General features: G+C 35.6%; 2 protein-coding genes and 1 pseudogene across 6 annotated transcripts in view; 2 read left to right on the top strand and 1 right to left on the bottom strand.

Annotated features, from left to right (window-relative positions):
* SLC30A7 (solute carrier family 30 member 7) overlaps positions 1-18,471 on the top strand; it is an 84,228-nt gene that overhangs the window by 43,786 nt on the left and 21,971 nt on the right. The gene's annotated exons all lie outside the window — the stretch shown is intronic.
* Positions 2,915-3,965, top strand: LOC102965741 (annotated as a pseudogene).
* Positions 2,984-18,471, bottom strand: part of DPH5 (diphthamide biosynthesis 5) — an 86,442-nt gene continuing 70,954 nt past the window's right edge. The window contains exons 8-9 of one of the 5 annotated variants that reach the window (XR_006221742.1): positions 5,043-5,180; positions 2,984-3,978 (exon numbers count right to left, since the gene is read on the bottom strand). The gene's annotated coding sequence lies outside the window, so the exon portion shown is untranslated. Of the gene's footprint in view, positions 4,026-4,241; positions 5,181-18,471 lie in introns of those variants that run through there. The other 4 variants (XR_006221743.1, XR_006221741.1, XR_006221740.1 and 1 more) reach the window with 4 other exon arrangements.

Genomic DNA, 18,471 nt, shown 5'->3' on the forward strand with positions numbered 1-18,471 from the left:
TTATGTTAAGAAAGCAAACTTGGAGCACCTGGATGGCTCAGTTCAGCGTCCGACTCTCGATTTCTGTTCAGGTCATGATCTCATGGTTCATGAGTTCAAGCCCTGTGTTGGGCTCCGTACTGATGGTGTGGAGCCTGCTTGGGCTCTCTCCCTCTGTCTCTGCCCCTCCCCATATCACTTACTCTCTCTCTCTCAAAATAAATAAATAAACTAAAAAAAAAAAAAAAACTTAATTTACTTTTAAGTTCATATGATAATGAAATAGTTGTAAGTAGAACATTCTTGAGATGTTTTTCAAATTGGCTAAAAGTTTGCTTAGTTATCCAAAGCTGATTTTGGAAATATATGAAAATTCTTATAGACTCAACAAAATAGAGTATAGAGAAGTAATTTTCCTTACCCTTCATTCTTATATATATTTGCAATTCACCAAGAGCAAAAGAAATAATAGGGCTCCATATGTTTTCTGGAACTAAATATTCCTTGATTGAGAACATGTTGTGGAAATAGACATCTCTCTCTTATAAGCTGCCCAGTGTTCCGTTTTCACTTTCACAGTGACAGTGATTTCTTAGAAAAAGACAGTTTTTCTCTCAGCATTTTCTAACACAGGCAAAAGGTGCTATAAATTGCTCAGTGAAACTGAGTTGTGCTGTGATGAATTTTGTTTCCCAATGAAAAGTAGGAGATTGAGTATAATAGTGAGAGTGTAATTTTTTATCTTCTGACATACATTTCTTATAACAGATTTCAGAGTCGTTTTTCTCCCTTTTTCTCAGTAGTTCAGTTGGAATGGAAAGTGGATTCATACTTAGCGTCAGAAATCTGACCACTTAGTTATAGCTTTGAATCATACTGTGATTTATGTAAAAGTGATGCCCTTTACGTAGATCTGTAGCTTAATTTTTAATTCACTTAAATAAAAGAGGTACTTATGCATGATGGGAAAATATACATAAACAGGATGCAGAAATAATCTTTGTTTCTGGTGTGGTATTTTTTGAAGCTGTGCTGGAATTTTTTTTTTTTTTTTAATCCATTTTCTGCAGCTCAGAGTTACCACCTTGTAGTGCTTTGTACCTTTTTACCATGATCATATGTAAATATACAGAAAAACTTAAACAAAAGAAATTATCTTTTTGTTAGGTGTAAAAGTTTTTCAAGTAATATATTTGTTTCTTACAATTTGAAGAAAAAAGTCCCCCAAATTGTAGAGGCAAACTCGACTTTAGAAATGACAATTATGGCCATAAATAGTGATATAAAATGAAAAAGAGTATGCATTAATGAAAACAAAATTATAAACTTGAAATTCTAAATCATAGAAGATCATCATTATTAATACAGGATTTGGAATAGATACTGATTTTGATAAATCTTGTGGATTCTGTGGTTAAATAGACAATTATTTGTGAACTATATTAAGTAAAAAGTAGCATTTTTTTTAACATATAAGAAGCTACCATATCTTCAAATACTCCTATATATGAAAAATCATGAAGATTTTTTTCAAAAATGGTTTTGGGTGTTGCCTAATAATTTCCTTTGTGGCTGGGCTATCAAACAGTTATAATTTATGAACTGTACTTCTTGGGGGAAGTAAGTAGTTTCTTAAGATTTTAACTTGTTTGCGTATGTATCTGTATTGTAAAATTGAACAAATGGGAACCTTATTATATAATAATTGTATTTTTTAATCATATATAAAACCATAGTGAGAGCATTTATAAATACTAATTAGTCTAACAGCCTTTTTCAACCAGCATTCTGGGAAAGAATGCCCTAAGGCATTCATTTGTTTGTAAGTATTAACTTGTCACCTATATATCTAGAAAAGTATTACTTATGTTATTATCCTTGGGGGAATTCAGAAATAGTCACTCAAATTATTTTGTGTGTTTTTGGTATTTCAGATTTGGAATTTTAGTTAAGAAAGGGTGGCAGACAGTCTTAGAAATATGAGAAAGAGCAGAGGACGTGTAGTAATGTATTAGTGATCATTAGCTAATAACTTTAGATAAGAGAGTATTTGAGACTTAAAAATTTGAGAGAAGGGATTATTCTTTTATGTAAAATCTATGATTTTATTTCTGTAAAGCTCATGAAAATAATGAAAAAACTGTGACAAATATAATTTAGTAAGGTCACAGATAAAAAATTGATGTCCAAAATTAATACCCTTTATACATAAGCAAAATCCAGTCTGTAGATAAAATGTGTAAAACTTGTGTGAGGAAAAGTTTACTTTTAAAAAACTCAAATGAGTTTGAACAGGGAGCCTCTTGTTTTTGAAGAATCACCATCATAAACAGGTCAACTCTTATGTTTATTTATATACTTGAAACTATTCTAATAAAAATACCAACAGATTTTTTTTCTGGAGGGTGGTAGTAAAAGTTGATCTTGAAGTTTACAAGGAAAAATAAACAGGAGGAATGGCCAAGAAAACCCTGGGGAAAAAAAAAATGTAAAGCCTTTATAATTAAAATAGTGAGGTGCCTGAAGAAGCAAACTAATGGAGCAGATGAGAAAATCCAGAAATAGATTTATGTGCAAATATAAATTTAGTAAGGATAAAAGTGGCCTTTCAAATCAGTGGGGGGAAGATGGGCTCTCTAATAAGTAGACAGTCCTTTGGAGAAAGATAAATTTGGAACTGTAGTTCATGCTATATATACTTGAATGAATTCCAAATTGATTAGAGCTCTCAAAACATGAAACCATGCTAATACTAGGAGAAAGTATGTCTGAATTATTTTATAGTGTGAGAATATTAGGGGAATAACTATGGCTCAAAACTAGAATCAGTAGGAAAAAAGATTGATGAATTAAGTTACACGAAAAAGAACTTCGACATGGAAAAGAAAGCATCAAAAGGAAGTCAAGCTCTTTTCTTCAGCAGGGCCATGGCAGGAGTGGCTGTGGTGCTAGTCTTTCTGAGCTGTCCAACTCCATTCTTGCTGACACAGTGACACCTGCACACACTGCTGCCATGACTGACCAGATGACACTTTGTGGCACCCTCAAAGGCCACAATAGCTGAGTGACCCAGTTCGCCACCACTCCCCAGTTCCTGGACATGATGCTACCTGCCTCTCGAGATAAGACCATCATCATGTGGAAGCTGACCAGGGATGAGACTAACTATGGCTGCCTCTCAAGATAAGACCATTATCGTGTGGAAGCTGACCAGGGATGAGGGCATTCCACAGCATGCTCTTCAGGGTCATTCCAACTTTGTTAATGATGTGGTCGTCTCCTCACGTGGCCAGTTTGCTCTCTCAGTTTGTTCTTTGTCTTTGGGATCTCACAACGTGTACCACCACACACAGATTTGTAGGCCATACCAAGGATGTGCTGAGTGTGGCCTTGCCCTCTGACAACCAGCAAATTATCTCTGGCTCCTGAGATAAAACCATCAAGCTGTGGAGTACACGGTGTGTATACAAATATACTGTCCAGGATGAAAGCCATTTGGAGTGGGTGTCTTGTGTGTGCTTTTCACCCAGTAGCAGCAATCCCATCATTGTCACCTGTGGCTGGGACAAGTCGGTCAAGTGTGGGACCGGCAAACTGCAAGCTGAGGACCAATCCTATCAGCCACACTGGCTCCCCGAACACTGTGGCACTCCAGGTGGATCCCTCTGTGCTACTGGGGGCAAGGATGGCCAAGTCATGCTGTGGGACCTCAATGAAGACAAGCCCCTTTATATGCGAGGTGCTGGGGACATCCTCATGCGCCATGCTTCAGTCCTAGCTGATACTGACTCTGTGCTGCCGTGGGCTCCCACATCAAGATCTGGGACTTGGAAGACAAGATCATTGTAGATGAACTGAAGCAGAATGTTATCAGTTCCAGCAGCAAGGCAGAGCCACCCCAGTTTGCCTCTCTGGGCTGGTCTGCTGATGGCCAGACTCTGTTTGCCGGCTGTGTGGACAGCCTGGTGTCACAGGGTGGCACGTGATCATTGGCATCCTCTGGAGACATATGGCAGAGCTTTAGAAATAAAACACTGGTTTTCTGACTTAAAAAACAAACAAAAACAAAACAAAAGTGAAGTCGAAGGTGTAATAAACTGATAAGTATTTGCCACTTACAACTTGAAAGGCTAACCTCCTTAACATAGAGAGAGCTCCTAAAAAAAATTAAAAGACTAATAGCCGATAAACAAATGGGCAAAAGTGTAAGTTCATTTAATTTACATGAAAAGAAATACAAGTGACTTTTAAACATATAAAAGTAGTTCGGCCTCACTCATTAAAAAGAAATGCAAATTAAAACTACCTTGAGACACCACCTCTTATCTATCAGGTGGATAAATAGTCAAAGTTTGCATAATCTTTTGTCAAGACTATAGGTAAAATAGGCAGAACATTGCTGATAGAAATGAGAATGGTATTATCTCTGCAGAAAGAACATTGACAGTGTCAAGCATGATTAAAATAAGTTGGGGGAGGGCAGTGACATCAGCAAGATGGCAGGATAGGAAGTGCTAGATTCTCTTTCTTCCTTGGAGACAGAAATTTAACACAACAAACTGACAAAATACATCTGTAGAAATCCTGAAACTTGTTCAAGGGTTCCTGCACCCCAGGCTAGTGGGAAGCCAACTACATGGAGGCTTGGTAGGAAATAGGTGATACTTTCCACTCTCGTTAGCACATTCCCGCTCTACCCCGACCCTTCACACATTTTGCAAGGAAAACTCCAACTACCATATTCTCCCTGGAGAGGAAAAGGAGTTGAACATACTTCCAGCTGGCTTTTGCAGGGTATGGGGTGCTGCCTGAGAGTGTCATTCTTGCTTGTATGCATGTATGGACAGAAACAGGGTGACAATTTGAGCACCCCTGAGAACAGCAACAGTGCATTAGAGTCTGCAGTACCATAGACAGACACTAGATGGAGTCCCTGGACTGTGATTTCGTGTAGCCAGCCATTGGCAATGTTACAGACACACAAGGGAGAGCTCCTGAGCAGAAGCCAGCAAACATCTTCAAATAGGACAGATTACTTGCAAAAACACATAGAGGACACATACCTGGAAAAGACCTTTGAGGTGTCCAGAATCTCTAGCACGCTGAATAGAGAAAGCCGTCCTTGTATGAAGCCAGACTACAAAGTCTGAAGAGTTGGTCGATTCTTCAGATCCCCAAGTCCCAACAACAAAAAACAAGACCTACAGAGAAACAGCCAACTATAATATGTTTAAAGGAACAAATTAGATCTCCTGAAACCAAATCTAAAAAAAAGGAGATGTGAATTGACAGGTAAAGAATTCAAAATTACCATCTTAAGGATACCTAATTAAATTAAAAAAAACAGCACAGATAGACAAGTAAACAAAATTAGGAAAATGATGCATGAACAAAATGAGAGTATGAACAAAGAGATAGAAACTATGAAGAAGAGCCAAACAAATTCTGCAACTAAAGAATAACAGTACAAAATTGAAAAATTCACTGTCAGGACTCAGTAGTAGATTTGACCAGACAGAAGACAGAATCAGTGAACTTGAACATAGGACTTTCAAAAGTTACTGAACCAGGGGAGCCCAAAAATGAAAAATGAAGAGAGCTTGAGAGATTTATGGACCAGAAAAACAATATACAAATTATGGGAGTCTCAGAAAGTAAAGAAAGAAAGGAACAGGGAATCTATTTGAAGAAACAATGGCCAAAAGTTTCTCAAAATTAAGAAGAGAAATGGATATACAAATTCAAGAAACTCAAAAGAATTAGGGTAAATCTAAAGAGATATACACTGAGACACATCATAACTATACTGTCAAATGTCACATGTAAAGTGAGAGTCTTGAAAGCAACAACTTGTCACATGCCATGAAACCACGAAGAAAATAACTATAGGATATTTATACAGAGAGGGAAATGAGAAGTGAATCAAAACATGTCACTATAGAAAAATCAGTGAAACACGGAGAGAAAAAAATGACAAAAAGCTAAAAGACAGAAAACAAGGAACAAATGGCAATTGTAAGTCCTTTCATACAAGTCCTTACATTTAAAGTAATTACTTTTAAATGTAAACAGATTAAGCATAGCTATTAAAAGACATGGACTGGGGGCGCCTGGGGGGCTCAGTCGGTTAATCATGATCTCACGGTTTCTGAATTCGAGCCCCGCATTGGGCTATGTGCTGACAGCTCAGAGCCTGGAGCCTGCTTCAGATTCTGTCTCCCTCACTCTCTGCCCCTCCCCTGTTCACGCTCTGTCTCCCTCTCAAAAATAAATAAACATTAAAAAAAAAAAAAAGACATAGACTGGCTGAATGAGTATTAAAAAAACAAATGAAAACATGATCCAGTTTTGTTTTGCTTACAGGAGATTCACTGTAGATCTAAATTTATAGACTAAAAGTGAAAAGGTAGAAAAAGATACTCAGTGCAAACAGGAACCTTAAGAGATTAGAGTGGCCATACTTATATCAGAGAAAAGGGACTCTAAGACAAAAACTACAACAAAAGGCAAAGAAGGACATTGTACCTCGTTTTCAGTTACAGATAAAGCAATCAAGTAGAAGATCAATAAGGAAAGAGTAGTCTTGAACAACACTGTAGACCATTTGGGCTTAAGAGACAAATACAGACCATTCGACCCAATAATAGCAGAATGCACATTCTTCTCAAGCAAACACGAACAATATCCCAGGTAGACTACATGTTAGGTAACAAAAAAAGTCCTAACAAATTTTAGATGATTAAAATTACACAAAATATTTCTCTAATCACAATGGAATAAAACTGGAAATCACTAGCAGAAGGAAAACACAAAAATCCAAAATTATGTGGAAATTAAGTAACATACTGTAACAACCAGTGGGTCAAAGAAGAAATTACAAAGGAATTTAGAAAATATCAGGGGATAAATGAAAACAAAAACACAATGTGTCAAAACTTACGGGATACAGTGAAAGCAGTAATAAGAGGGAACTTCGTAGTGATAAATGCCTACATTTAAAAAAACTCAAGTCAACAACCTAACCTTACATCATAAGGAACTAGAAAAAGAAGATCTAAACTGAAAGTCAGCAAAAGAAGGAAATAATAAAGATTGGAGCAGAGATAAGTGAAATAGAGAGTAGAAAAACTACAGAAAATGTCAACAAAACCCAGAATTGGTTTTTTTGAAAAGATCAACAAAATTGACAAACCCTTAGCTAGACACCCTAACTAAGAAGAAAGAAGACTCAAATATCTAAAATAGAAACAAAAGAGGAGACATTATAATGGATATCACATAAATAAAAAAGAAATATAAGGAACTACTATGAATAATATATGCCAACAAATTGGAAAACGTGTAAGAAATGGATATATTTCTAGAAATGTCCAGCCTACCAAGACTGAATCATGAAGAAATAAAAAAATCTGAACAAACCTATAACTAGTGAGGAACCAGTAATTAAAGAATTGAAGCACTAATAAAAAACTTCTCAACAACAGGAAAAAGCACAGAACCAGATGAATTTACTGGTGAATTCTACCAAGCATTTAGAGAAGAATTCAAACCAATTCTTTTTTAAACTCTTCCAAAGAATTAAAGAGGAGAGGAGACTCCGAAACTCATTTTGTGAGACAAGAATTACCCAGGTTCTGAAACCAGACAAAAACAGGACAGGAAAAGAAAACTATAGACCAATATTCCTCATGAACATTGACACAAAAATCCTAAACAAATATTAGGCAAAATGAATTCAACAGCACTTTAAAAGTGTCTTACATCATGAGCAGGTGGGATTTACACTTGGAATGCAAGGATGGTTCAACACATGAAAATCAATTGATGTTACATATCAAATGGACAAAGTGAAAGAAAAAAGACATCATCTCAATCAATGCAGACAAATCATGTGATAAAGTTCAACAGCCTTTCATGGTGGAAACATTTAACAAACTAAGAAAAGAAGGAAACTACCTCAGTAATAAAAACCATATATAAAAACCAACATCATACTCAGTGGGGAAAGACTGAAAACTTTTCTTCTAAGCTCAAGAACAAAATAGGCATGCCCAATTTCACCACTACTATTCACCATAGTACTGAAAATTCTAGCCAGAGGAATCAGACAAGAAAAAGAAATAAAGGCATACAGATTGAAAATCTGTAATTATTAATTAATTAATAGTTAATTAATCAGGAATTTAATTAATTTAATTCCTGTAATTAATCAGGAATTAAAATGATCTGTTCATACATGATTTGTTCTTCTATGTAGAAAACCCTAAAGATTCCATCAAAAAGCTGTTAGAGCTAATAAAAGAATTTAGCAAAGTATCAGAATACAAAATCTACACTGAAAACTCAGTTGTTTTTCTTAAATACTAACAATGACCAAGCCAAAAATGAAATTTAGAAAATAATTCCATTTATTGTAGCCTCAAAAAGGATAAAGTACTTAGGAATAAACTTTACCAAGGAAATAAAAGACTTGTACACTGAAAGCTACAAAACATTGGTAAGGAAATCAAAAAAGATAAGAAAAAGGAAAGACTTCTTGTTTATGGATCAGAACTTAATATTGTTTAAATGTGTATACTACCCAAAATGATCTACAGATTCAATGGATTCTCTATTAAAATCCCAATGACATTTTTTTGCTGGAAAATAGTCCCAAGATTTGTATAGAATCTCAAAGGACCATGACTAGACAAAACAATCTTGAGAAAGAAGGAGGCATCACACTTCCACATTTTAAAATGTACTACAAAGCAACAGCTATTATGTGATCCTGGCATAAAGATAGGCACATAGCCCAATGGAACAAATAAATAGCCCAGGAATAAACCTTTTCATATATAACCAAATAATTTTTGGCAAGAGTGCCAAGACTCTACAGTGGGGAAAAGGCAGTCTCTCTTTAACACACATTGAATGTGTTGGGTAGGCAGTCTTTAAAAAGAAGGAAATGCTGTCATGTGCTAAAACATAGATGAATTTTGACTTTATGCTGAACAAAATAAGCCAATCCAAAAGAGGCAAACAATATATGAGTCCATTCAGATGAAATATGTAAAGTAGTCAAAATTATAGAAACAAAGTAGAAAGGTGGTTGGCAAGGGCTGAAGAGAGCGGAGGAGAAATTAGTGTTTAATGGGTATAGAATTTCAGTGTAACAGCATGAAAAGTTACAGAGCAATTTTGCACAATGAAGTTAACACTCCTGTTACTAAAAAACGTTTAAGACGATAAACTTAATGTTATGTGTTTTTTATCATAATAATAAAAAAAGAATGAGGAAGACCTCTATGTGGTAATATGTGATTTTCAAGATACATTATTAAAAAAAAAAGAAAAAAACTTGAGGGGCACCTGGGTGGCTCAGTCAGCTAAGCGTCTGACTCCTGATCTCCTGGTTTGTGAGTTTGAGCCCTGCATCAGGCTCTGTGCTGACAGCATAGAGCCTTCTTGGTATTCTCCTTCTCTCTCTCTCTGCCCCTACCTTACCTGTGCACGCTCTCTCTCTCAAAATAAATCAATAAACTTAAAAAAAATGTAAAAAAAACACTTGAAATGTAGTACATGCTGTATAGGTGTATAGTAAAAGACATGTAAAAGGTAGCACTGCTACCTTTCTTATAAGAAGGAGAAGAGATACATGTATAATGTGCATGTTTTCTTATAAATTTCCAAAAGAAACTCAAGAATAAACCTAAAGCAAATATAATATGTTTACTTCTAGGCAGAGAGAAGGAATTAGAAGTGAGACTTTGAATATATTTTTTTAGATATACTTTTGACTTTGGAATTGTTGACACTTTTAGCCTTTAAAAAAATTAGGGTGGGGGGATTAAGAGTACACTTATGATGAGCACCGAGGAATATATAGAATTGTTGAATCACTATATTGTATACCTGAAACTAATATAACACTGTATGTTAACTAACTGGAATTAAAATAAAAATGTAAAAAAAATACAATACAAACTATAAGTAAATTTTTAAAATAAAAAATATTTATAGACTGTCTACTAAAAATCCCAAGCATTTAAAACATAACAAAACTTTTCCTTCTTATTTCTGCCATTGGAAAAAAAAAAATCGGAAGCAGTCTCTTAGCCATTTAATCTTCATGAAGTTTTCATGGGTTTTGTTTTCATGCATTCATGAGGTGGCTGTGCTTTTGTTAAGTTCACTTTTAGTTTGCTTTATTTTCTGATTGTGCATTCTGTTAAGAGGAGGAACATATTCAGAAAGTGGCATTTGTCCAGAAGAAGGGGAAATGGATCTCTGGTGGAGTTAGACAAGTCTTCCTTGTAAGGAGAACAGGTTGGTTTGTAGCCTCTGAGCAATTTCCATCTTCCTACAAGATACTGTTATATCTGTATCTCTTGCCCTGAAATGGCAAATTCTACTTTCCTATTTGTTTTCTGTGTGGTAAAGCTACATTTCTATCAGGCTCCTTTGTCTTGCACTTCTAGTACATCACATGCAGGGGACTCTTCCAGGAAGCAAGGGGCGATTACCAACCTTTTCTTATCTGTAAGCATTTGTTTTCTTGGGGTTATTTTGTCTGACTTGATCTCATGTAACAGATTATAATTGTTAACGGAAAGGTAAACCGTTTCTAAACTCTAAAAGGTGGTCAGCATCATATACAAGGACCAGTTATCGATATGGATTACAGTGTCTTCCAGGAGTGGAAAGTGGGTAAAGTATTGTTTCTTAGTCTTTGAAGGATTCTGGATTTGTTCTGTTTGGGTAGCAATATATTTATAATTCAAACACTGTTATTTTTCATTCTTGTGTGCCTCATATAGTTTTTTTGTTTGCTTTGTTTTCTGGGTATTTGTTTGTTTGTTTGTTTGTTTGTTTTTTGGCGGGGGGAGGTTCAGGGTAGAATTTAGTGATTCATTACTTACATATAACACCCAGTGCTCATCCCAAGAAGTGCCATCCTTAATGCCCATCACCCATTAGCCCATCACCCCACCCTCCTCCCCTCTAGCAACCCTCAGTTTTTTCTCTATGGTTAAAGCTTCTTACGATTTGCCTCCCTCTCTGTTTTTATTTTATTTTTCCTTCCCTTCTCCTATGTTCATTTGTTTTGTTTCCTAAATTCCACATATGAATGAAATATATTTGTCTTTCTCTGACTGACTTATTTTACTTTGCATAATACATTCCAGTTCCATCTACATTGTTACAAATGGCAAGATTTCATTCAAAAAGTAAAAGTAAATTTTTAAAATGGAAACCACATGAAGTTTTTTCAACTCTGATTCACTCATTCACTCTTACTCTTTTTTTACTATTTTTCATTTGTTGCCAAAAAAAAAAAAATAATAGTCCCTTTTGGTTAATTTGAATGTTCATTGTTAATTTGTGTGTAGTCAATTTCTAACTCTCCTCTACTAGCTATAGCCTGCACTTAAGTTACTCTGTTCTCTTGCTTAATTAATGCTTACAAAATATGATTTCTATCCCTGTCTCAGCAGCTAAGTATTTTCATGTAGTCAGCATGCAACATAATGTAGCAATTAGAAACCTACCTTGAGATATTCAATAAAAGGTCTGTTCTCACAGTGGTATTTTAAAAGTTTAATTTGGGTAAACAATTAAATAAAGGTCCTTTTGCCTTTGCTCTGTATTTCCCATGTTTGGTTTACTTCTCACAAACACGTGACTTTGGAAGTTATCATTGAAGATGGGTCCATAATGGTAACTAGGGATTTGCTTCTATTCAAATTTTGACAATACCAGTCAGCAGTAACATTCATATCATTACTACTGCTCATCTTTTCCTGAGCTTTTAAATTTCTTTCTGTGGTCCAGACATCCTGTACGCTTTGAAGATCAGCTTTTCCTAAAGTCAGAACTCTCCTACAGGCAGAGGCACTTTGTGATCGCTAGCAAAGCCACTTTGATGACTTCATTGGAGGAAATAATGCAGAGTGGTTAAGAGCATTTGCTATGGAGCCAAAGTGCCTGGGTTCAAATCCTGGTTTCACCACTTAGCTGTGTGACCTTAGGCAAGTCACCTAGCCTCTCTGTTCCACAATTTTTCATCTTTAGAATGGGGTTAATAGTAATACCTACCTCATAATTTGCTATGTATGGATTAAATGGATTAAGATATCTAAAGTCTAGAACAAATTGGCAAAAAAATGGGAGGCATTGTATGAGTGTTAATTGCCTGCCTACCTTCCTTCCCCAAAGGAATGCTGTTGGATAGCAGGCACCATTCACTTACATGGTTTCTCTCCTTTGATGATAACATGTCCTTCCCTCTCCCTCCTCCCCTCCCCCGCCTCCCCGCCCTTAACTGACCCTCATTCATTCATTATCAACTAGGGGAAAAAGAGAAAGGAAGGAGAGAATAAAAGAAATACAGTTCATTGTATGGACTGCCTCCATCATTTAGGAGGGCACAGGAGTTGGTGCATGTTAACAGTGCCCCTTTTCTACTTTTCTGTGGTATCCTTCCTGGCTGCTAGATTTCTTCAGAGGAACACACTCAGCCATCTAGAGGCAAAGCTCTATCACTGTATGGTGAGGAAATGTTAAGGTTTGAATACCACATAGATTGAATCAGTTACAGGTATACCATTTTTTAACTTAAACCAGACAGACCCATTTTAGCTCAGATTCCTAATAGCTTTGTTTAACCTAGAGATAATCAGCACTTTGGTTCTATTCCTTTTGGATTTTTCTTGCTGACCACAAGGCCTTTTTGTTCTCAGTTAAAACTTGTGATCACTGAAGCTATCTGAATGATAATTAATTTGATTTTAATAATTGTGATCACTATTTCTTGCCATCTTATTTGGTTTTTCTAAACAAGATCCTGTGTCTTCACTTCTATACTGTTTTAAAAATGGGGGCGCCTAGTGGCTCAGTTGGTTGAGCGTCTGACTCTTGATTTTTAGCTCAGGTCATGATCCAAGGGTCATGGGATTGAGCCCCACATCGGGCTCTGTGCTGAATGGGGAGCCTGCATAGGATTCTCTCTCTCTCTCCCTCAGCCTCTCTCCCCTGCTTGTGCGCTGTCCTTTCTCTCTCTCTGTCTCCAATAATAAAATTTTTTTAAATGCAGATTTCCTTGAAGTACGTTATCTCTTGCTTTTGCCCATCCTAGCCTAGCTACAGCTTTAAATGGGTTACACAAGTAGTGGGGCGGTTCTTCCAGATCACATTATCTTTTCGATACAAGTGTTACCATATTTAATACAAATAACGTGAATTTTTTCAGTCTTCTCAAAAGTCTTCTCAAACTGTATATTTTGTAGAACTTTTGTCCTCTTACTTCATTGATTCTGTTGTCTCGTCCCAATTCTCAACCTCTTGACAGGATATCAGTGTGAATTTGCATTCATTTTTCTTCCTTACCTACACCTTTGTTCCTTATGGATACAGAATAATTAATAGATCATTAATATTTTTTTTCTTATATGGCTGGTGTGATTTTAGTTTCTTTTTCATGAAAATGAAGAAAATAACTTGTATTAAGAAATTACAAATCAAGAATTGGGAATGGTGATTGCTCCTGCTGAAGTGTCATTCTTTCTCACCTGTACTTGAACAGAGAATAAGAAACTTTTGCTTCTATTTATAGAAATTCTTCTGGGGAATAACTAAGTTGAGGGCAACTTTATTCTTTTCCTATTTATCTATTACTTTGACGGGTTGAAAGTCACATCAAACAAGGGCTATTCTATATTCTTATTATCTTCCACTAGTGGTTAAAATTTTTAAACACATTAAACATTCAGCAGATATGTGTTCAGTGCTTATTATATTCCAAGTACTGTGCTGGGCACTGGGAATAAAAAGAACATGCCATGATCTCTGACCCTGGAGGACTTCATCATGATAAGGCACCACAGTGCCGTGCAGAGAGCGTTAGTGTTAGAATCAGCACATCCAACTCGGCCTCTTCGCAGTGTGTAACAGAGAGCGAGTTGTCTTAACGTCTCTGAGCCGGTTTCCTCTTCTGTAAAATGAGAGAGTTGGCCTAAGTGATCTCTGCATCTGACATTCGATTATTCCAAAATGGGATATTTTTCTTAAGGTTACTAACTTAAGGCTGGTGTGAGGATCAAATTAGAAAAAATTTACGAAAGGACTTTAAAAACTATTAGGTGTTGTCTAAACAAAGACATTACTAATTATTTACTGATTTGGCAGTATTTACTAGTGCTTTTGGTCCAAAGACCAGATGCATTAGGTGTTATAATTAAGTTCCAGAAGTTTAAGAAATAAAGGATGACCTTTTCATGACTTTGGCTCTGAGTTCTAGGCATATTTTAGGGTATCTTATTATCACCGTTATTGAGTAAAGTAGGTACTCTGTAAATGTGCATTGATTTAAGCCATAGGTTTTGAAATTCTGTATAATTATAAGGTACACCACAATCCCTGTGGTTTGGGATTATCTCTTCTATATTAGGCTTATGGAATTCTGGGTTAACTAAGGTAATTGTTCATCCGTATGAAATAATTGTTTTTAGGCAAATATGACTGCATATTTACAGCCTGCCATAGGACTACTGTGTCGAAACATAGAGTACATTTCAATTTGGGGTCAGTTTTCTTTGGCTATTTGTCCAGTAAATATTTTCAAGTGTGTGGCAAATACCAGACCTTCCAATGTATGGGTTCTTCAAAAAGTGCAACTATCTTTTTCTATGTTTGTAGATTATAAGAACCCCTGATAATATGCCCAAGGACTGAGCCCATAAGCCAATTCAAAAAGTTGAATCAGTAATTATGTTTTAATTATTATTATAGGTGTTTATTCTCAGATCTAAGTAATAGTTTCAGCCCTCTGAAATTTTTTATTGCTAAGCATTATGATTATCACTAGTCTGTTCTTCAGAAGTTTTCATAATGTATACCCTTTTATTTTGTTTGGCTTATTCATAATTATGGCTAGATAATTTACTGTTGAAATGGTGAGACTTTCACTAAAAGCTGCTTCCAAAGTAAGATTTGAGTATATTTTCATTTGCAAAGTTACTGGCAATAAAGAGTAATAACTATTGCTTATTTAATCTGCCAGCATTTAAACTTTCACATTAATTTTATGTTTATGACTATATGATTATAAACTTGATTTACCTTCAGCTTTTGAAGAATAAAACCATTACCCTGTTTTACTGGTAAACTCATATACCTAATGACTCATGCCTTTTATATATGTTAGGAAAATGGTGTTTCATTGTTAAAGTTAGAATTGAGTTAGTCAACCAGAAGTGAACCTCTAATTGTTTCCAAATGCTTCCTCTTTGGGTTTGGATGAAGCTCTAAGTGTTAGCTCAGTCAGGAATTTGCTAAGCTTGTCTTTTTCCCAGTATCCTTTCATTATGGGTAGATAGATCCATGCTAAAATCTGTTTTATGATTTCCCATTACAGTAGTTAATCAGAAAAATATGGATGCAAACTCCTGAGCTAAACACAATTTTAAAAAGCAAAAATAAAGTTTCTGCAAGTTTCTTTTACATTTTTATGATCTTTGAAATTGTTACAGAAATTGACCTTGGTTCTGAATTGCTGAAAGGTTTAGCAAGTACCTTTCTCCCTCTTCCACAGTTTCATGACCTACTTCTAGTTACCTCTGAAATCCTTACATGATTTTAGAATTCCTGTTAGACAGAATTAGTGTGACACATCCATGTGCTTTGGCGAAATGCTTGCTGCTGTTGAATATAAACATTTTATTAAATTTCTACTGAAGCAGGCAGCCATTTCAAATCTTATAATGTAGCAAAATCAGTAAACACCTCATTGACCCTTACCAAAAAAAACCCCGCTGTTATATATTATTTCCTTATATCATTGATATCTTTTATTTAGTTATTTTAAAATTAATTTTATTAAATGTTTATTTGCATTATGATTCTTAAATTGAGTGTTAAAGTAAATGGTTTCTAAATTCCCTGTTAATTCTAATAGTGTGTTATCTGTGATCATGGAACTTCTTCACCAGTTCTAGAATCCTCAAACTAAGCCACATGTGAATAAATTAATTTTATGAGAAAAGAGGAAATACTAGTCCATCCATCCTTCCTTCCTTCCCACCCCCCTCCTCCTCCTCCTTCTTTTTTAAACAAATGTGATAGCAAGGCATAGCTGGCTTTGGGAAGCAACATACATGGAATATAGACATAAAAAGTTGCACAAAGGTTTGGATAAATTTGTAGATGGTTGTTCTGGGTGCCTTATTAAGAGACTGTGTTGGGGAAATGTCCTTAAGGTTTTAAGGCTGATCTCTTCAAGGATTATTATAGATTAGACTCAGTCATCTCTTACTTATTGTGTTTTAGCTAACACAAAAATTAGAAAAACTAGACTATGCCTAGGTATTCTAAAACATTATATTTAAAAAAATTTTTTTTAATGTTTGTTTATTTTTGAGAGAGAGAGACAGAGTGTGAGCAGGCAAAGGGCAGAGAGAAAGGGAGACACAGAATCTGAAGCAGGCTCCAGGCTCTGAGCTGTCAGCACGGAGCTCGACACGGGGCTCGAACCCACAAACTGTGAGATCATGACCTGAGCCGAAGTCGGACCCTTAACCGACTGAGCCACCCAGGCGCCCCCTAAAACATTATATTTTAAAAGTCATTTGCAAAAAGATGTTTCACATCTGCTGTTTAATAATATCATTGCTCATAGTGTTTGCCTTCTGCTACAGTAAGGTCTGTAATCTTTTCTATTTTTGCCCATTTTTCTCTATTTTAAAAGGGATATTTAAAAGTAAGTTACCAACACATTAATAAAGAAAACTGTTCACCAAACGTTCATGGGAAATGAAAATGGATACAGGCATCGTCTCTAGTTGTTTTCCATTCATATGCACCTTCTTCCAAATGCTGGGCCCTGAATGAGTGTGTGTTGCCTGATTTCCAGTGACCTCTCTATAGGCTTTTTCAAAAGTTGTGGATTCCATTAAAGTAGCTATTGTGTATTATTTATCGTTTAAATAAAGCCAGTGCCTAGCACATGCTTGGCTCATAGTAGGCATATAATAAATGTTGACTTGAACTTTTCAAAATTGAATTTGGAGTCCAAAGTCTTGGTCTTTTTATTCTAGCTCTCCTACTCACTAGCTGTGTCCTTCAGCAAGTTCCTTTGGTGTTCTAGACCATCATTTCCAAATCTAGAGTAAGATTCCATCTAGTTCTAGGAAATATGATACCAAATAGTTCAATAGTTGCTTATTCATATTGATTGCTTAATAAAATCCATTTGCAGGAGTAAATCAGTTTGCCAAGTAGATCTCTCCTCATTTTGTGTTGCTTGATATACATATATACAGATGTATATATATGTATACATATATATGTAACATTTTCTTTCATTTCCAAATATATTCTTGCACTAGTATTCCTTGTAGTTTGACCATTTTTTTCCTTATGGAATGAAAAATGAAGATGGAAGGAATTGCCTAGATATTTAATCCACTTCCTCATTTTACAGATGAGAAAATTGGTGCTCTGGAAGGCTATACAATTTGTCCAGAGTTATTTAATGGCAGAATTAGAGCCCAAGTATCATGAGTCCATTTTCTACCTCAAATATCTTTAGGCATTATTAGCAGTTCCTTGGGATAAAGATTGAAGAAGAAATGATCAAAATAGCTAAATTTTTCTGTGTGGTTCTAAGAGGTACATAGAAAAAAAAAAACCTTTTTTCTCAAACTTTCATTATAGCAGAACCATTTTTGTGCCTCACTTTCTGAAAAGTACAGTAAGGAAAGAAGGAAAACATAAAAATTTTAAGTGAGTTTGTAAAAATATTCTGTGACTGATCCTTTCTTTTTCTTGAGAAATGATGGAGAGGGGAAAGAAAAATGTGATAATGGTTGAATTGTAGCCTGTGAGTCTACCAACATGTTTTTCTTTGCCTTTTTTATAAACCCAGGGCATCCTCACCTGTATAATAATGACAGCACAGTAGATAGAAACAGACACTGCTCTTCAGGTTACATGAAGGAATAACCAATATTCTTTTGCTGTAAAAACCCTTAACCCCACTTGTAGTTGCTCTAACGTTGCCATAGGTAGCACAGATTTTTTTTTTTTTTTTTTTAAGGAGCACAGAAAGGACATTTCGCACAGTTGAGAGAAGAACAGTTTGGGATCAGGAAATATACCCTAGAAGGGGTGACACTTGAGATTTTAGAGAAGGAATAGAAGCCAGACTACAAGGCAGTTTAGGGACACTCTAGGCAGAAGTGACAGCATGAGTAAAGCATGAAAAGAAGAAACAGCTAAAAGTAAAGTGCAAGTATGTTTGGTTTGAGGGCTTAAAATGTGAAGCAAGGATTGATAGGATGTGAAGCTAGGCAGGGCAGATCCAAAAATATACCATGTTGAAGAGCTTACATTTAATCCCCTAGGCAGTGGGGAAGCTTTTAAGGGATTTCTTTTTAATGGGGAAGGGATAATAGGGTCAGATACTGATTTTAGATAGATTAGTCTAATAGTTTTAAAAAGAATGGTTATATTAGT

This window comes from Panthera tigris, chromosome C1 (assembly GCF_018350195.1).
Source record: "Panthera tigris isolate Pti1 chromosome C1, P.tigris_Pti1_mat1.1, whole genome shotgun sequence".
NCBI classification, from domain to species: Eukaryota; Metazoa; Chordata; class Mammalia; order Carnivora; family Felidae; genus Panthera; species Panthera tigris.